General features: G+C 40.1%; 1 long non-coding RNA gene across 2 annotated transcripts in view; it reads right to left on the bottom strand.

Moving 5' to 3' along the window:
• LOC128087410 (uncharacterized) overlaps positions 1–14,939 on the bottom strand; it is a 45,650-nt gene that overhangs the window by 5,904 nt on the left and 24,807 nt on the right. The window contains exon 4 of one of the 2 annotated variants that reach the window (XR_008209838.1): positions 12,980–13,095. The exons of the other annotated variant lie outside the window; for it this stretch is intronic. This is a non-coding gene — a long non-coding RNA (uncharacterized LOC128087410). The remainder of the gene's footprint in view (positions 1–12,979; positions 13,096–14,939) is intronic. 2 annotated transcript variants of the gene reach the window in all.

Raw genomic sequence — 14,939 nt, 5'->3', positions numbered from 1 at the left:
ACTTTACAAGTCTTACTGCTGAAAGCATGAGGTGTGAGAGGAGCACATGGATTAGAGGGGAAAATGCAATGGGCAGGAGCTGATTTCAGGCAGATGCTCTATATTTCACATTTGTCAACAATTACTTTTTGGAGCATACCTACCCCTGAAACACATACCCCTGTCACGTCAACCAGCAAGGAGTTTAGGGGTGTTCTTTTAAAGACTGACCTTTCATTTTTTCCACATCTGACTGCTTGAGATAGGATGACAACTTCTTTGAAGCAGCAGCCCTCAGCAGTGTTACCACACAAAGGGGTACCAACATTTCTCTCCCTTATGCAGCCACAGCTTACTGTAGACTATAGCATCACTGCAAGCTTTTAGCACCTAAAAAAGTTTGTTGCTCAGTATAAGAAAACCATTCTGTTTGATACTTGGTTTTGCTTGAAAACGCATTCTGGAAGCACCAAGAAATTATCATTCTCTGCATACATCAGAAATATACTATTAGAAACCCCAGATTTTATATCTGGGTTTGTTGTCCAGTAAAAGAAAGTCACCTATGCTTCTTTCTTTCTCTTTAATTATTTGCCATAGTTCTGTGCAGAAAACTTGCTTTCTAGAAGCACTTACATGTATTTACACAGTATCATCACAGTCCTAGACTGGTCAAGCGGTATTCTGGAGGTAGATGGAAATTAGGGCAGAAGTACTTGAAATGGTTTACAGTAGGAAAGGAAAAAAATTGCACACCACTCAGTCTTTACACATTCATTCACTATCAATACAACCTAGCAGAGGACTATTTCCTTTACAAAGCTTTTTCACTCTGCAGTTAAAACACAGCCCCACGACTGTTGTAGACACCACAAGCTAGAAGAAACAGAGCCAAATTCTGCCCTTTTGGAAATCCCCTTCTATGAGCATGACATTTTTGTGGCCATCTGTTCAGCGCAAAGCCAGCAATGCTTGCTAGGTTCTTTGTCCCAGCTCCCTGAAAGACCCAGCCTGGCAAGCATTTTCCCTTCACACCTTGCAGTCGTCTTCTACTATTTTTTTTTAAATAAAGTTCACAGTCTCCTTTGCTCAGCCCATACTTTCACATCAGCACTTCCAGGCACTGTCTTCCAAAATACGGTTCCAGTCTTGCAGGTTTGAGATCCTGTCTGTATACACTTGGTGCTCATGTGATGAACTCAGTAAGAGTTCGTCCTGGAGAACCTCCAAACCAGAGCCTCTCTTCCCTCAAAGTAAATTTTGGGAATACAGTGCCTGAGAAGGAGCTCTCCTCTATGCAGAGGGAAAAAAAAGCCAGCAGGAAAACCCTTGAGGAAATGGTCACCATTAAAAACCCAACAATTCAACAACCAAGAGGTGGCACACAACCCAACACCCGTCCAAAGATATGGGGTCATCCATCTATCCGTAATCCGTTTCTGGAGCCTGTGATGCATCATCTGACCTACTAGAAATACTTCAGGAATAGATTATTTTTTATTTCTGCTACTATCTCACAAATTGTTTAGGAGAGTTCCTTCCCCACCTGCCATTCATACACCTGAATTGGCAGAGCTTTCTTGGTACCACTGTAAGCAAATATCCAATTAACAGTTGACAAAAGTTGACTATCCTTGAATACTAAGGCATTTGTAGAAGTAGATGTGCATTATAGACTTGACTGTTGTTCTAATTAGAAATAGAAAGCTCTTTGTGGCTAATACCAGGCACTTCATTTCTAAATTTGTCATCTTCAGGGGGGATAGCTAGGACAGAAATGGGAGTCCTGGATTTCTCATAACATATTTTATGTTATGAGAAATTCAGCAGAGAAATTCAGCAGAGCCTGTTCAGTCCTTTAAGAAGGAGGGAGACAAAAAGCACAACCTAAATGTTTTACCCAATAACATACACAATGTCTTTCCATGGGGATGCTACAAAGCCAGCTACTAAATGGAAATGTTTGTCTTAAAGCCCAGAATAGCTGTGAAAGTTTCTCTGGAGAATCTGATTATAGCTGCTTTGGATTGTTTATTGCTGGGTAAGAATTGTATTATTATTTGAAGCATCCTGAAAATTAATGAGAGTAACACATAAGTGAAACACAATATCTTAAGACTTGAGATTTCTCCTTTCAGTCATTCTCCATTGCATAATATTCTTTATGTCCTTCATCAGTCTTTACTTGGTTACAGATGGAAAATATTAGCTCTGGTTTACAAAACATGGCCCCGTTTCCTGTAACACGGCACAGGTTGGACAAATCTGTCATTTGAGCAGTGTGTCTATTCTGTGGCCAATTCTGTAATCTACAAGCAATGTGATCCTAAACAAGGAATCTCATGTTAGCAGCCAAGATTGGAAAATCCCTGTTTAGTGTGATTGCTGCCAAAACCATCTCACTTGCTAAGGACAAACTAATTTTCAATCTGGAGATTGGGAGCTGTTGTTCTCTTTTTACATTTTTTTTTATTACTACATTTACATAAAACACGTCTCACTAAGACAGTGCCTATGCACACATGATTTTAGGAAGCATAAAGCAGATTAAGAAAAATGTAAGGCACAGGAAAAACATTAAGAAAAAATATTTCATTTTGCATACATCTTGAGCAAATGTGATTCTGCAAAATTTGAAAAGTATCTCAGAACAGACAGCGACAAGTTCATTGCATCCAAATAAAAGGAGAACCAGGAAGGGAGCAATAAAAGGGCAACATATGGTACAGGTAGGATAGAGAATGAGGATCTAGGTACAGGTTTACATGAGAATCTGATGTCAGTTTTCAACATGAAATAGGTTTATGTAGGTAGCAACGAGGATATGAGATGATCGCAGCTAAGATGGAAGCAAAACTCAAAAGATTTAATACATCTGGGCTGGCAGAAGCAGAAACAAAAGAACAGCAGAAGCTACATTAAATACTTATGAAAGATCCATCAGGTCACCGGTGATTCCAGCTGAACAGAGAGCAAGAACATAGCGCTGATATTTATGAAGAGGGCTGAGAAATTACTTCAAGCAATTATATTCTAGTCAATCATTCTTCTGAAGAAATCTTGGAGGAGTAAAGAACCTGAAGAAAAGGGAAGTGAATTTATGTCTTAGACAGACCTTCACAGACTGTTGTGTATATGGACACCTATGGTGTGTGTCCAATTAAGTGACTTTTTCTAAAAAACTTACCAAAGAAAGCTGATGTAACAGATCTCTTGTGGTTAGATATTAATGCACTACCTGAAATGGTGGCTTAGGAAAAACATTTCTCTGAAGAACACTAAAGTTTAGCAGAGAAACTGTAAACTGAATGAGAATTGAAGCAAGACAAAATGGAAATGAGCATTTCTGAGAAGTTTGGTATCAAGCTGGAGAAAACTCACTAGCGGAGATCGTCAAAAATAGGTACGGGACAAATGGTCCAAATATTTTTCTTCAGCATCTTGAGACAAAACCAAATTAGTCCAACAAAATAAGGTGAAGAGTCCTGTCAACACAAAGAATCTGGGAACTACTGTATGGAAGGAAATGGTTGAATGAAGGAAAAAATGCGAAAGAATGGCCTTTTCATAACATAAAATGCAATATCAGAAGCATGAGATTAGTTGAAAGGATTGACTTTACCATTTGATACCTCATTTTAAAGCTGCAAAAATGGAGTTGTTATTGTGTGACTGAGGTGATCCTGCAATAGCTGTCAGCATCAGTGGGATACACTTAGGACAACCACGAGTCCAGCAGAATGTCACTAGAAACATCCTCAAGCAGAAACAAGGAGGCGTTCATGCTACCACGCAAGCATCAGTGATATCTCATGCAGTATATGGCGCAAGCTTCAGCTCTCCCGGTATTTATGAAAGAGGAATTTAATCTGAAATGCACACAGAGCACAGTCACAAGAATGATCCTAAGCCAACCTGGACTCAGATGGCCTCACATGCACATTCTCCAGGGTTTAAATTCATATAGGAAAATGTAGAACAAACAAAAAGAAGAGCTTCTTGTTTTAATGAAGTTGGTGAAGAGTTGTGGGTTTGCATTTTAAGTTGAAAATCACTGATGTTCGTTTTCCTTTTTAGTCCTTGTAGGAATTTGAGCACATTGCAGTATCTCACAGCTGGCCTGCTGAGCTCGTGGCTTGCATTAGAAAGCAAGTAAACAAATAGGAGAAGGTTGTTTTGTCAGAGCAAGCAAAGTCCAGAACTGTTTCTCTGAGAGAGGTATGAGCAAAAGCTTCAGCACTTTAAGATGAAGTTTAGGAGAATGTCTGTCCTATGTACCCATGACAGGGCTGTATAGGACAGGAATCCCAATTTGCCACGTTACTAATGTGGCATCCTCAGAGCACAGCAACCTCTTCACTGCCCATCCAGCAGGTCAGTGCCTTGCCCCACACCTTCAAACACTTGTCTCCTGCCCAATTTGATCAACACAACACATAGAAAATGTCTGTTTTCTATCCTCAAAGCTGCTCCAACGCATGACATTTTTGTCTCTGACACAGCACAGCAAAGCACAACGCAGAAATCCCTCTCAACAGAAACACACGAGTGCCAAACTCCTCCATAGGACTGCCCAGCACCTCTGCTCCCAGCACAGCTCAGCCAGGTACATGCTGCCTGCTGCAGACAGCTGCACAGTCCTGGGAGCCAGCCTGCAGGAGAGGGGAATGGGAGCTGCAGGGAAGCTTCCTTGGCCTCCTAACGAGCTTCTCTCATTCCCTGGATCTTCACTAGCAGAGTACAGGAGCTAATAATATCCATTTGCTTCGGTTATATAGCATTTCCTCCTCTTTATGTTATTTTAACTGGTCACATTACCAGCTGCTCCTCTGCTGCATGACTGAGTCAAGAGGAGCCATAAATCAACTTCTGCTGTTCACCAAACAACGAATTTGGTGCTTTCTCCCCTTCTGAAGGATGACAACTTTAAAAGGTGAATTCAAAGCATACATTACTTAATTAATACCTAAAAGATATAATTTATTTTTCTTTTTTTCCAGCTTTTTTGGAGAGGACTCGTCCTTCCCTGAAGAGACTCACAGTCCCCAATAGGCACAAGAAGATGGAAGCCAGAATCCCCGAGCAGAGCCATGGCCCCAGTACAGCTGCTTCCCAGCACTACCGCACTGGCAGAGCCACACTGGCTGGGCAGCTGAGCTTGAGTAGCACAGGGACTGAGTGTTCTAGGATCACAAACCCAAGTCAAACCCTCCCTGTGTCTCACTGAACAAGACAGAGAAGAATGTTTTGCCTTCCACCTCTAGCATACAGTTCTGCAATGCTCTCCTGGGACAGCAGGCATTAAAAATACAGGTGTAGAAAGCTTCTCACCCACCACATATCACAATTATCCCTGCCCCTCACCCTTTTTTCTTCTACCATTATTCCTTTTCATTTTTTACTTTTGTTTTTTTGTTTTTGTTTTGATTAAAGACAAAGGCTTGCAGATAGTAAGCACCTTTCTGTCTTGCACATCCTGCTCAGAGCAGAGATTACATCCATGAGGCTCCAACACAAGACAGCCATCAGGGAAACAAAGCATTTTATGTAGCTTTCAATGCCTGTTTTCTAGTAAAAGGCACAAAATACTGGTTACAGCCAAACCTAGGATTCTTAATGCAAGTGCAGCAACCGCACGTTAAAGCGGTACATAAAAATTAACAATATATGCTATAGTATTCATTTTTCTTAGCAATTGATAAATTACTGTGCTCTTAATATTAAAAGGCTTCTTGTGGATAGGTTCCTGAAGTCTTTTCTCAGCAACAAGTTAGATTTCAGAAGTTAGACAGCGGCAGTAATTAAGGAAAAAAAATTGACCTGAACATTTTTCTAATTCAGCAACTAATTTTGAACCACCGAAATTTAAGCTGCTTGCGTTCATCTAGGAAATACTATTAGGAATAGCTATTTGCTCTCTAATAGCTCTCCGTCTTTAGTTTCTTGTGAATGATAATCCAGGCTGCTTTTGCCTTAGGAACTGGGGGTTATGTTTCCCACTGACCTTCTACAGGCTTCCAAAAATAGGGAACCAGGAGAGGGATGGCTCTGAGCGCCCACAGACTGCGCCCGCTTTGCACAGGAAACGCAAAGGGGATTTCAGTTTTCCTCCTCTTTGCTAAGACGACCACAAGAACACAAACTGGTGGAAGTCAAGCATAGCATTTTCAGTCAAATAACATCATTAATTTTTGTCTTCCAAAGGCCCTGACTGGGACCTAGACTAAAAGTGGAAATAGAGGGCAGCTGGTCTGGTAGTTGGTGACTCTGCAGACAGCAGGGGGGTTGAAACTAGATGATCATTTGTGGTCCTTTTTAAACCAGACCATTCTATGATTCTATTTTTTGTAAGATTACTTTTAACCCCATATACTACTTGTATTCAGTTTTCAACCAAAAGACAAAACATCATTTAATTCTTATTAGGAAAACCCACAACTCTTTGGAACCATTCTTTAAAAGCAAAGCCTTGCACTAGAAATATTATGATAAATTCAGCCTTTTAAATGCCACTCACTCACAAAATCACTCCATGTTTCTGGAATAGAAGATGTGTCAGAAAATCTCCAGCAGTACATTTTCCACTGATGGCACGTCCTGCTTTACCACATTTGTTTTCACTCCTGCAATGCGCTGTTAGTTAATGCACAATGGACGCCTTCTTTTCAGAAGGAAATATTAATTGCTTTAATTGTTTGGGATTTCATATCCTATGCAGGTGAGAAAGGCTCCAGTGCCTATTCTTCCAAGTGGTGCACATTTTGGTGGTAAAACACCACTGATTATCTAGGCATAAATTACTTCTCTTTTAACAAAACGTCCTGCTGGGGTTTTATGTAGCACTGTCATTTTATTCAGATACCCATTTTGTTGAAACATTTTCACATTATAGACCCATTACTCCCAACAGATAATGAAATTAAACAAAACTAATAGAAGCATGAGACTGAAGGCACTAAGAACCATTTGGAATTCAAAGCTCAGCTACAGCACAGTTGTTTGTCAGAAATCACATGAACACATGAATTACTCAAAACCAATTAAACATATTCTTTTCTAGAGCCTTAAACTGATCTTTGTCTTACCCTACACCTGTAGAGATTCACATTAAGAGTCAAATCTGCTTTTAAATTGCTAAATCCCTTTCAAGATCGTGCAAATATCCCTTCTGGCCTGATGTTTATCACGATTTAGTAGGGAACTCTGCCGTCCCGGTGAATGATGCAAAGAATACTTTGCTTTAAAGTATTTTGGAAAAGCAGTTTTTTGAGACTTGCTGAGCGCTGTGGTTGTACTAATTCCAACCCATTATCCAGATGCTCAAAGTACTGGGACAAAGAAGGTCCAACGTGAACACCAGCGTATGAAGGTATTTTAAGGTGATGGAAAACAAGCATCACTTAAATTAAAACTAACATCAAATTTAATTAAATTCATTGTTTGTCTAAAGTAAACCTGAACACATGATATCAGGGCATTCAAGAGTGCAGGCTTGGAAGAACGTTAATCTGAGCAGAGGATGAAATACCCACGGGATTTCTGCAGGAAAGGTCACTGACAGTGTGCAGGGGATAATTTCACATCTACATCTTAAGAGTCAGTGAAGACACTGCTATGGCAAAAACAACAGTTTGATTCAGAAATAGTCTAACTAGTAGCATCGTCCAAAAAATAAAGGCGTATGTATGTGAACCAGCACAAGAGCAAAACCATTTAATTGCCTTATTTTGAGACTGATGTATAGCTTCGCTTTTCTTCACAGAAACTTGAGATCTTTCCATGAATCCTGTCTCCTAATGGGCTGCAGGGGGACCTGCTGTCACACTCAGCACAGTGACTGCAACACTGTGATGAGAGGATGCTATTAAAAAAAAGGAAAAGAAGTCATACTAGTTGCTGCTGATTTGTTAAGACTTACTAATTGGTAAGACCCAATCAAGTTCTTCTCTAAAATAATAATAAATACATCACTGTAATAAGCTATATTTCCACCATCTCATACTTTCAGAGAATTTCATCAGCTTACATCTTCTCATTACAGTGCTATAACCACAGTTGTCTGTAGCAACGCTATTTTGTCAAAAACATCACTCTTTTTGCCCAAATAGCTGCAAGAAACGCCTATTATGAAAACAGGTCCAGATCAAGTCTAAAAATCTCATCATTTTTCTTGTAGATTTCCTCCAACCCCTGCCCCACCAGCAGTCATGTACCCAGCACACAAGCCATGCATGGAGGACTTTGCAAGCTGTGAATCGTCATGAGCTGTCAGCAGCCTCAGCAAATCTCACAGACATCTGCGGCTTATCAAGCCAGCAGCATTTTTCCTACAGTAATCTCCACTAGGCCTGCCCCAGCTTTCATTTCAAAAGGCTTGGCATGGTATCTTCAAAAAAAAAAAAAAAAAAAAAAAAAAAAAAAAAAAAGTCATAAAAAAATACTAAATTTTTTTAGATGCAGCTGGTTTGGTGGACCGCCTTTGAAATCTGAGCACGTTGCAGAGATGTTGATATGCTCCTTGCAGTCATCTTGCAGCATGGGACAGCACTAACGGCTGCAAAAGGCTCTCTGGAGCTGTGCTTTTGGGCAAGCTGAGCCCAGCATGGAGGAGCTCTCCCCTTCCAAGGGCTTTAGGGAAGTGCTTTTGCCCAGGGGCTGAGGGCTCACCAGCACATGCATGCCTACTGCCCTCCCCAAGCCATTAGTTCTGCTTGCAGGCCTCAAGACCCAGCAAGTTTGGTGTGCTTGTTACCCAGCACTTGCACTGTGCACGGTACCCAAAGCAAGGCAACAGCCTTCACTACTAACATTACATGATGAAAGCTCAGGAAACTGCTCCATCAGAGCATGTGTCCATTAGGAGTCCCCACCCTGCTGACTGTCCCTGTTTCTGTGGCCATGCTGTGTCTCTCGTCCCCTGGCTGTGCCCTGACAATCAGAAGCATTCCAATCTCTGCTAGCAGCCTCCCATAGACACATCTCCTTACCGCCCCAGAGACTCTCCTGCTACTGCTGTGCCTCAGCTCACATTACACTGCTTTTAAAAGACAAAATAAATTAAACCACGCCACTGCTACTCGACACTGAAATTCAGCTTTGGTCAACAGAGAACAATTATAAAAAGTTAAAATCCTGTTAGGACTTGACAGCAACAACATACCTTAATAAACCCCACAGATTTTTGAGGGACTCATGAAACGATCCCTGTTTAATCCAAAGCCTCACTTTATGTACAGCAACCTGGTTTTACTTCCCCTCCCTCTTATTTTTGTTTTCTAATATACAAAAATTTGAAAGCTCTCTCATGAACTTTTCCCAATGATCTTAAGGCGCAAGTGTTCATTGAACATTTGCAGAGCCAGAAAATATTAATGCAACCTTTTACAGATGATAGCTCAGGTGCCTCTGCTGGCCTGGCACCTCTCCATGCGCAGTCATTGCAGGTGGGGCAGGTAGGTTGTGCTTCATAGCAATGGAAACAAAAAAGAACTAATGGTGGTCAGAATTACAGCTCATCCTCAGTCCCAGCTGTCCCAGAGCAGAGCGAAATAAAAGATTTAAGTTCATTGTATTTCATGGGAGCATATCCGTGTTTCCACGTGACATTAAAAACATCAGAATCTCTTTCCATCCAGAGCACACGTGTCAAGAAAGGACCAGAGCTTGTTTTTTGAAGTTGGCCATGCAGGGCCCATCACCAGCCTGGCTCCTCTTTGAAAATCATTTCAGAAACCAAATTATCAACAGCCTTCTTCCTCCCTCTGTACTGAAAACTTAATATAGATGCAGAATTATTCAAATCAAAATTCATTTTAAAACATAAGAAAGTTTTCCATCACATTGTCTTCTCTGAACAGGGGAAGATAAATTTAGTTTATTTCTAACTCCTACAGAAAATTAACTCAATAAACTCATCATTACTGCTTTAAAGAAAGGAACTGGTAGCTCATGTTTCTCTCTCTAGAGTTATCCAAATACATCCAAGGTAAGATTGATCACATTGGGATTGAGCTTACTTGCATCAAAGCTTGAAATGTCCAACAGCATGCATAAAATTAAAATACAGACTAACTTCAGACACATTCTTAGGTGAAATTCATTCAGTTGTCCTAGCGACTCCATCCTATTCCATAACACAAAACCAAGCAGTCAAATCTGATGACAGCATTTATGCTTCATCTTTAGCCATAGATAAATAGTATTTCTAAATTAAAGACTTGCTTTCCTCAGCTAAACAGGTAGTGCCTCACTGATAAATAAACCCTAAGAGACATGACTATTCTTGACCAATTCAAAGGAGTGACTGAAATCAGGAGAGTTACTTCAGCACAAGCATAGAGCTCAACCACAGCTCCTCACTTTACTCAAAACATTTACCTGTCTCTAAGCTGCCGTACTGTCAGCCTTTATGGAAGTAGGATCCAGACTGCCAGCAGGGGAGAGTTCACATAAAACCAGAAGTAACTTTCAACCTGATGAAAATAATGAACCATCAATGTTTTTTTTGCTGTTTTGATGTTTAAAGGTACATAAAATTTTCCATTTAATGCTGAGTGAAATGCAGTTCTACTGGAGGACTTTTGAACGCTCAACTGATACTTGTTTTACTCACTTCTCAGAAAGAAGTTCACATGCCTCAAAAACACCCAGGAGAATACAGTTGCAGATTTAAGCGAAGGCTGTATAATTATTGGAGAAAACAGCATTTAGTATAAGGCAAAGGTAGGGCAGCCTCAAGAGTTCCGTTGTTTTCCCACCACCCCCTTCCATAAAACCTCTCCCCAAAAAAAAGAGAAGAAAAAAAAAAAAAAAAAGGTTTTCTTCCCTAACATGACATCTCAGAAGACCCCATACATCCAACACAACTGAGAGGAGGAGACAGGTCAACTTCAAAGCAGGCTCCTGTTGATGTATTAATGCCACATCACCTCAGAGATTTCATGTGCCAATTTCTGCAATAATTAGGCTCTGTAAGCAAAGAAGTGAAATTATTATTTTAATATTAGGCTTCCTTTTATCTTTGAACAAGGGCATTTGTTTTGGCACTATCAAGACAAACCTTAATAAACTGACTGGCAAACACTATGTTTAGCAATGAAAATGATACCCAGGCAGGGATTATAATATAAGCAATAAGGGGGAATAGAGAGATTTAGGAAAGGATGTGATTTATAATGACTTTAAGGAGGATAAGCTTCTACATCTGTGATTGCCTGATTGTATAATATTTTAATCGATTATCAGAGCTAACAGGTTTATTTTTTCATGTGAATAAAGGCTGTTTTGCTTTAGCTTACATTTATTTTACAGTCTGTATTAGCACGGATATTTTTTGTAAGTTTTGGCTCCATCACGTCGTATTCATTCCATAGGCTTAGAAATCTAAATTAGTTTGGGCTGAGGGTAGCAGCAGGGAAAGCCTGCAGTTACACCTGTTACTCTGCACAGTAGTGGAGGGGGTTTGGAGGATTTTAGACCAAAAAAAAAAGTATCACTCTGCTGTGACTCAGCCTCCTTTCCTTTGCTCTTGGTTGATAGGTCTCCTAGCAATTACCACTCTCCTTTCCAGGTTGGTTTTCAACTGTGTTAAAAAATGCACTATTTACAAAAAATAAAAAAAATCACAAAATATTCTCACTGAAATGACGGAGGCACCTAAAGCCTTTCCACTGCACACTTCTGCATCCCATTGAAGGCAGGAGGCCCTGTGCAGGTAACTTACCCTCCACACTGCTAGAAGAAGTAGGATTTGGGGTTTCTGATGATCTCTGTACTGATCATTCTCACACCAACATGAAATTCAAGCAACACCTTATGTGCTGGTAAAGTGAGAAGGAATTCACAGTGCTGGCCAGAAAACAGCACAAGCATTCTGCACTTGTTACTGAGGTTGACCAGAAAACGCAAGATTTGTACACTCCACTAACTTCATTCACCATCTGGGAACGGAGGCGATACAGCAGTGCAGTGCACTGTCTACAATCCTAAGCAGCTAATGGAAGCAGGCAGAAGCAGGCACTCAGTGACTTTAGCTGAAAATACTAGAAGAAACCATTTATATATCATCTATCACACAGCTAAAAGTCTCTAATAGCAAGAGCTTTTAAAGCTAAATAATCATGTTTTGAAGAAACAATATTTAAGAGCCCTGTTCACATTTTTAATGCAATTATTCATCACACTGCTTTTTAAAATAAAGCAAGTCACCATTATAGGTTATTCCTGACCATTTCCTACTCGCGAATGCTTTGTTTTCTAAAAGAAGAAAGCAAATATACAGATATGCACCTTTTCAGTCTAGCTGCCTGGCACAAAACCCCAGAAGTCAAAAGTTTGTTAAAATAAACTGTTTCACTTGATTGAATTAGCTCCTTGAGAGCTGATTCACTCTGATAGAAACCGAGGGCTATGCAAGGATGCTGAACTTTTCCTTGGAGATGAACAGTACAAATATCCTAAATGAGTAAGCGAAACATCGGTACTGATTCCATGATGGAAGGAAGCAACAAAGCCGGCGATAATCTAAGGCTATGCATTATTTCAGGGAATTTTGTACAGGTACATCATCTTTTATATATCTTCCAACATTTAACAGAATACTCTTAAAATCCAAGGTGAGTTGACTGCTTACTTTTCTTTCCCTAAAGTTCTTGCAAATGTTACTGCATAATTGCAAAGCATATGAATTTTTACCTCTAATTTTTGCATTCGAACATGTTTGCACGCATACAAGATACGCATACAAGATATTTTGCCTTTGTTGGAAAAAAAAAAAAAAGGCAGCTTTGAGTTGAATGCTCCTGTGGATATTTAAAGTAGAGTGAACATGAGATTAAAAAGAAGGCCACCCATAAAATGCTGTGCAGCTCAGAGTGAAATTTGTCCCTAGGAAACTTAGTAGGGATTTTGTGGGTTTCACCTGTATGAGACACGAGTAGAGCACTTTGCTCCTGGCCTCAAGGCAGACTCGTGTGCTTGCCAGTAACAGTGCCAGTTTTACCTTTCAACACTTGATGGAGCAATTTCTCTGAATTTCCCCTTCACCAGGATCACACTTCAGCCTTCGTGCCACCTCAATAGGTCAGATGCATTTCCTATCAGCTTGCTCCCTTGGTGCTATTAAAAAAACAAACACACACTCCCAGACAGAGAGCCCTGCAGAAATGCTTCCGACTAAGCATAACCTTACACAGAATAGAAAGCCTAGAACTTCACATTCAATTCCTTACATTTACATTATTAATTAAAAAAATAATAATAATAGCAAACAAGTAAATCAGTCAGGGACTGGGACAAACTTCAGGGCTCTCTTCTGCAAAGTCTTCTAGGAACGAATTTGGATCACAGACAGGAAGTACCTTCAGGATCCTCAGCAAAGGAGGCTGAGAAGTTTGTTCTCCCTCCAATATCAGAAAGAAGAGACTTAGCTCAAGTCTCTCTGCTCATATTAACACTTACAAAGCCTAGTTTTTGCTCTCACAGCAAATATTACAGGGGAGAAAGAAAAAAAAAAATCATGCACACAGCTACAAAAATAGATCAAATGAATGGGTTACACATCAGCAATAGGAGACCTCACATTTCTTATGAAATATGGACTCCATTTTATTAAAGATATACGGTTACAAGCTAGCAGAGAAATAAGGATACGGGATGCTGTGCTGAAGGCTTAAGAAAAATCCACTGTAATCAATATACTGGCAAATTACAACTTTAGCAGCAGCAGTTTGGTATCTGGCTTAGTTCCTAATCCTTTAATCTCATCAGCTACAACCAAGCTGATACTGCCAACAAATGCTATGCCATAAAAGGTGGGTATTCTCACATACTTTCCTATGCTTTGCATGATTAGTGCTTAAATCTACTCATCACGAACTTCCTGAATGATAATAGGATTTGGGCAAACAGTCAAGATTTCATGGTGGCAATTGTAAGCTCAAGTGAGTCGTCAACTAAGAAGCATCCCTGTAAGCATGTCAAGAACTCCCTTATCAGTTTGCAAAATTTACCAGTCTTGCTCTGTGAAGACAGATTCTTGTTTCATATTTTTCATGTTATTATTTGAGCTCCAGTAGTAATTGCTAATGGAGCACTGCAAGTGACCCATGGTTTGTGTCCAAACAGTTCCTGAACTGGGGAGACTCATGTAAGATTGCTGACTGCTTGCCTAGATCTATTTTAAAGAAAGCTGCAAGGAGTGTCTTGCAGCCTTGTGCTACAAGGTATCCATTACACATTTTGGTTAAGAGAAAGACATCTTAGAAACAGGCTACAGTCAGTTCATTCCTCAGGTGCTGAGCCAAAACTTCTTGTATTACCACTGGAGTTGACATTCAAAAGGAGAAAAAGTTAGGAACCAAAAAAAAAAAAACAAAAAACAAAAAACCAACAACAACAACAACAAAAACTTTTTTATATATGCAATTTAATTTGATGCAATTTCAAAGCTGAGAAAACAAAATGTACAAGAGCAGCAAGAAAGATGGGGGGGGAGGTGGGGGAACAAAGAGGTAGCCCTAAGGGATTAAGAGCTGCTGGACTGAAGAGTCTTTGAAAACAAAACCAGAGAGACTTCCTAGCAACATTTCAGCCTGCCATCTTGGGCCAAATCCCCAACTGGCACAAATCAGAGTAGCTTTGCAGAAGTCAGCATCTATTTATGACAGGTCAGGCTCTGGCCCTGTAGTCATGCAGAAGAGCTGGTTTGTACATAGACAGCTCCTACTCAGTTTGCAGCCAAGAAGGAGACAGGAGGCAGACGTCACATGTGTCACGGTGTCAAAAACCATTCCTACTTCTTCCTAAACAACTTCCTAAATCAATATTATTATGGCTGCCTTTTCCGTTCTTCACAGCCTGCTTGCTGACTGGGATATTTTATAAACAAGTTCTCTAGGTAAATGAAGATTAACAATTACTCTTGTCCAGCAGTAGGAAGGTCAACACTTGTCTGATGCATG

Source organism: Tympanuchus pallidicinctus, unplaced genomic scaffold (genome assembly GCF_026119805.1).
Source record: "Tympanuchus pallidicinctus isolate F22 unplaced genomic scaffold, pur_lepc_1.0 scaffold3, whole genome shotgun sequence".
In the NCBI taxonomy this organism is placed as follows: Eukaryota; Metazoa; Chordata; class Aves; order Galliformes; family Phasianidae; genus Tympanuchus; species Tympanuchus pallidicinctus.
This window is presented reverse-complemented; position numbering and strand designations above follow the sequence as displayed.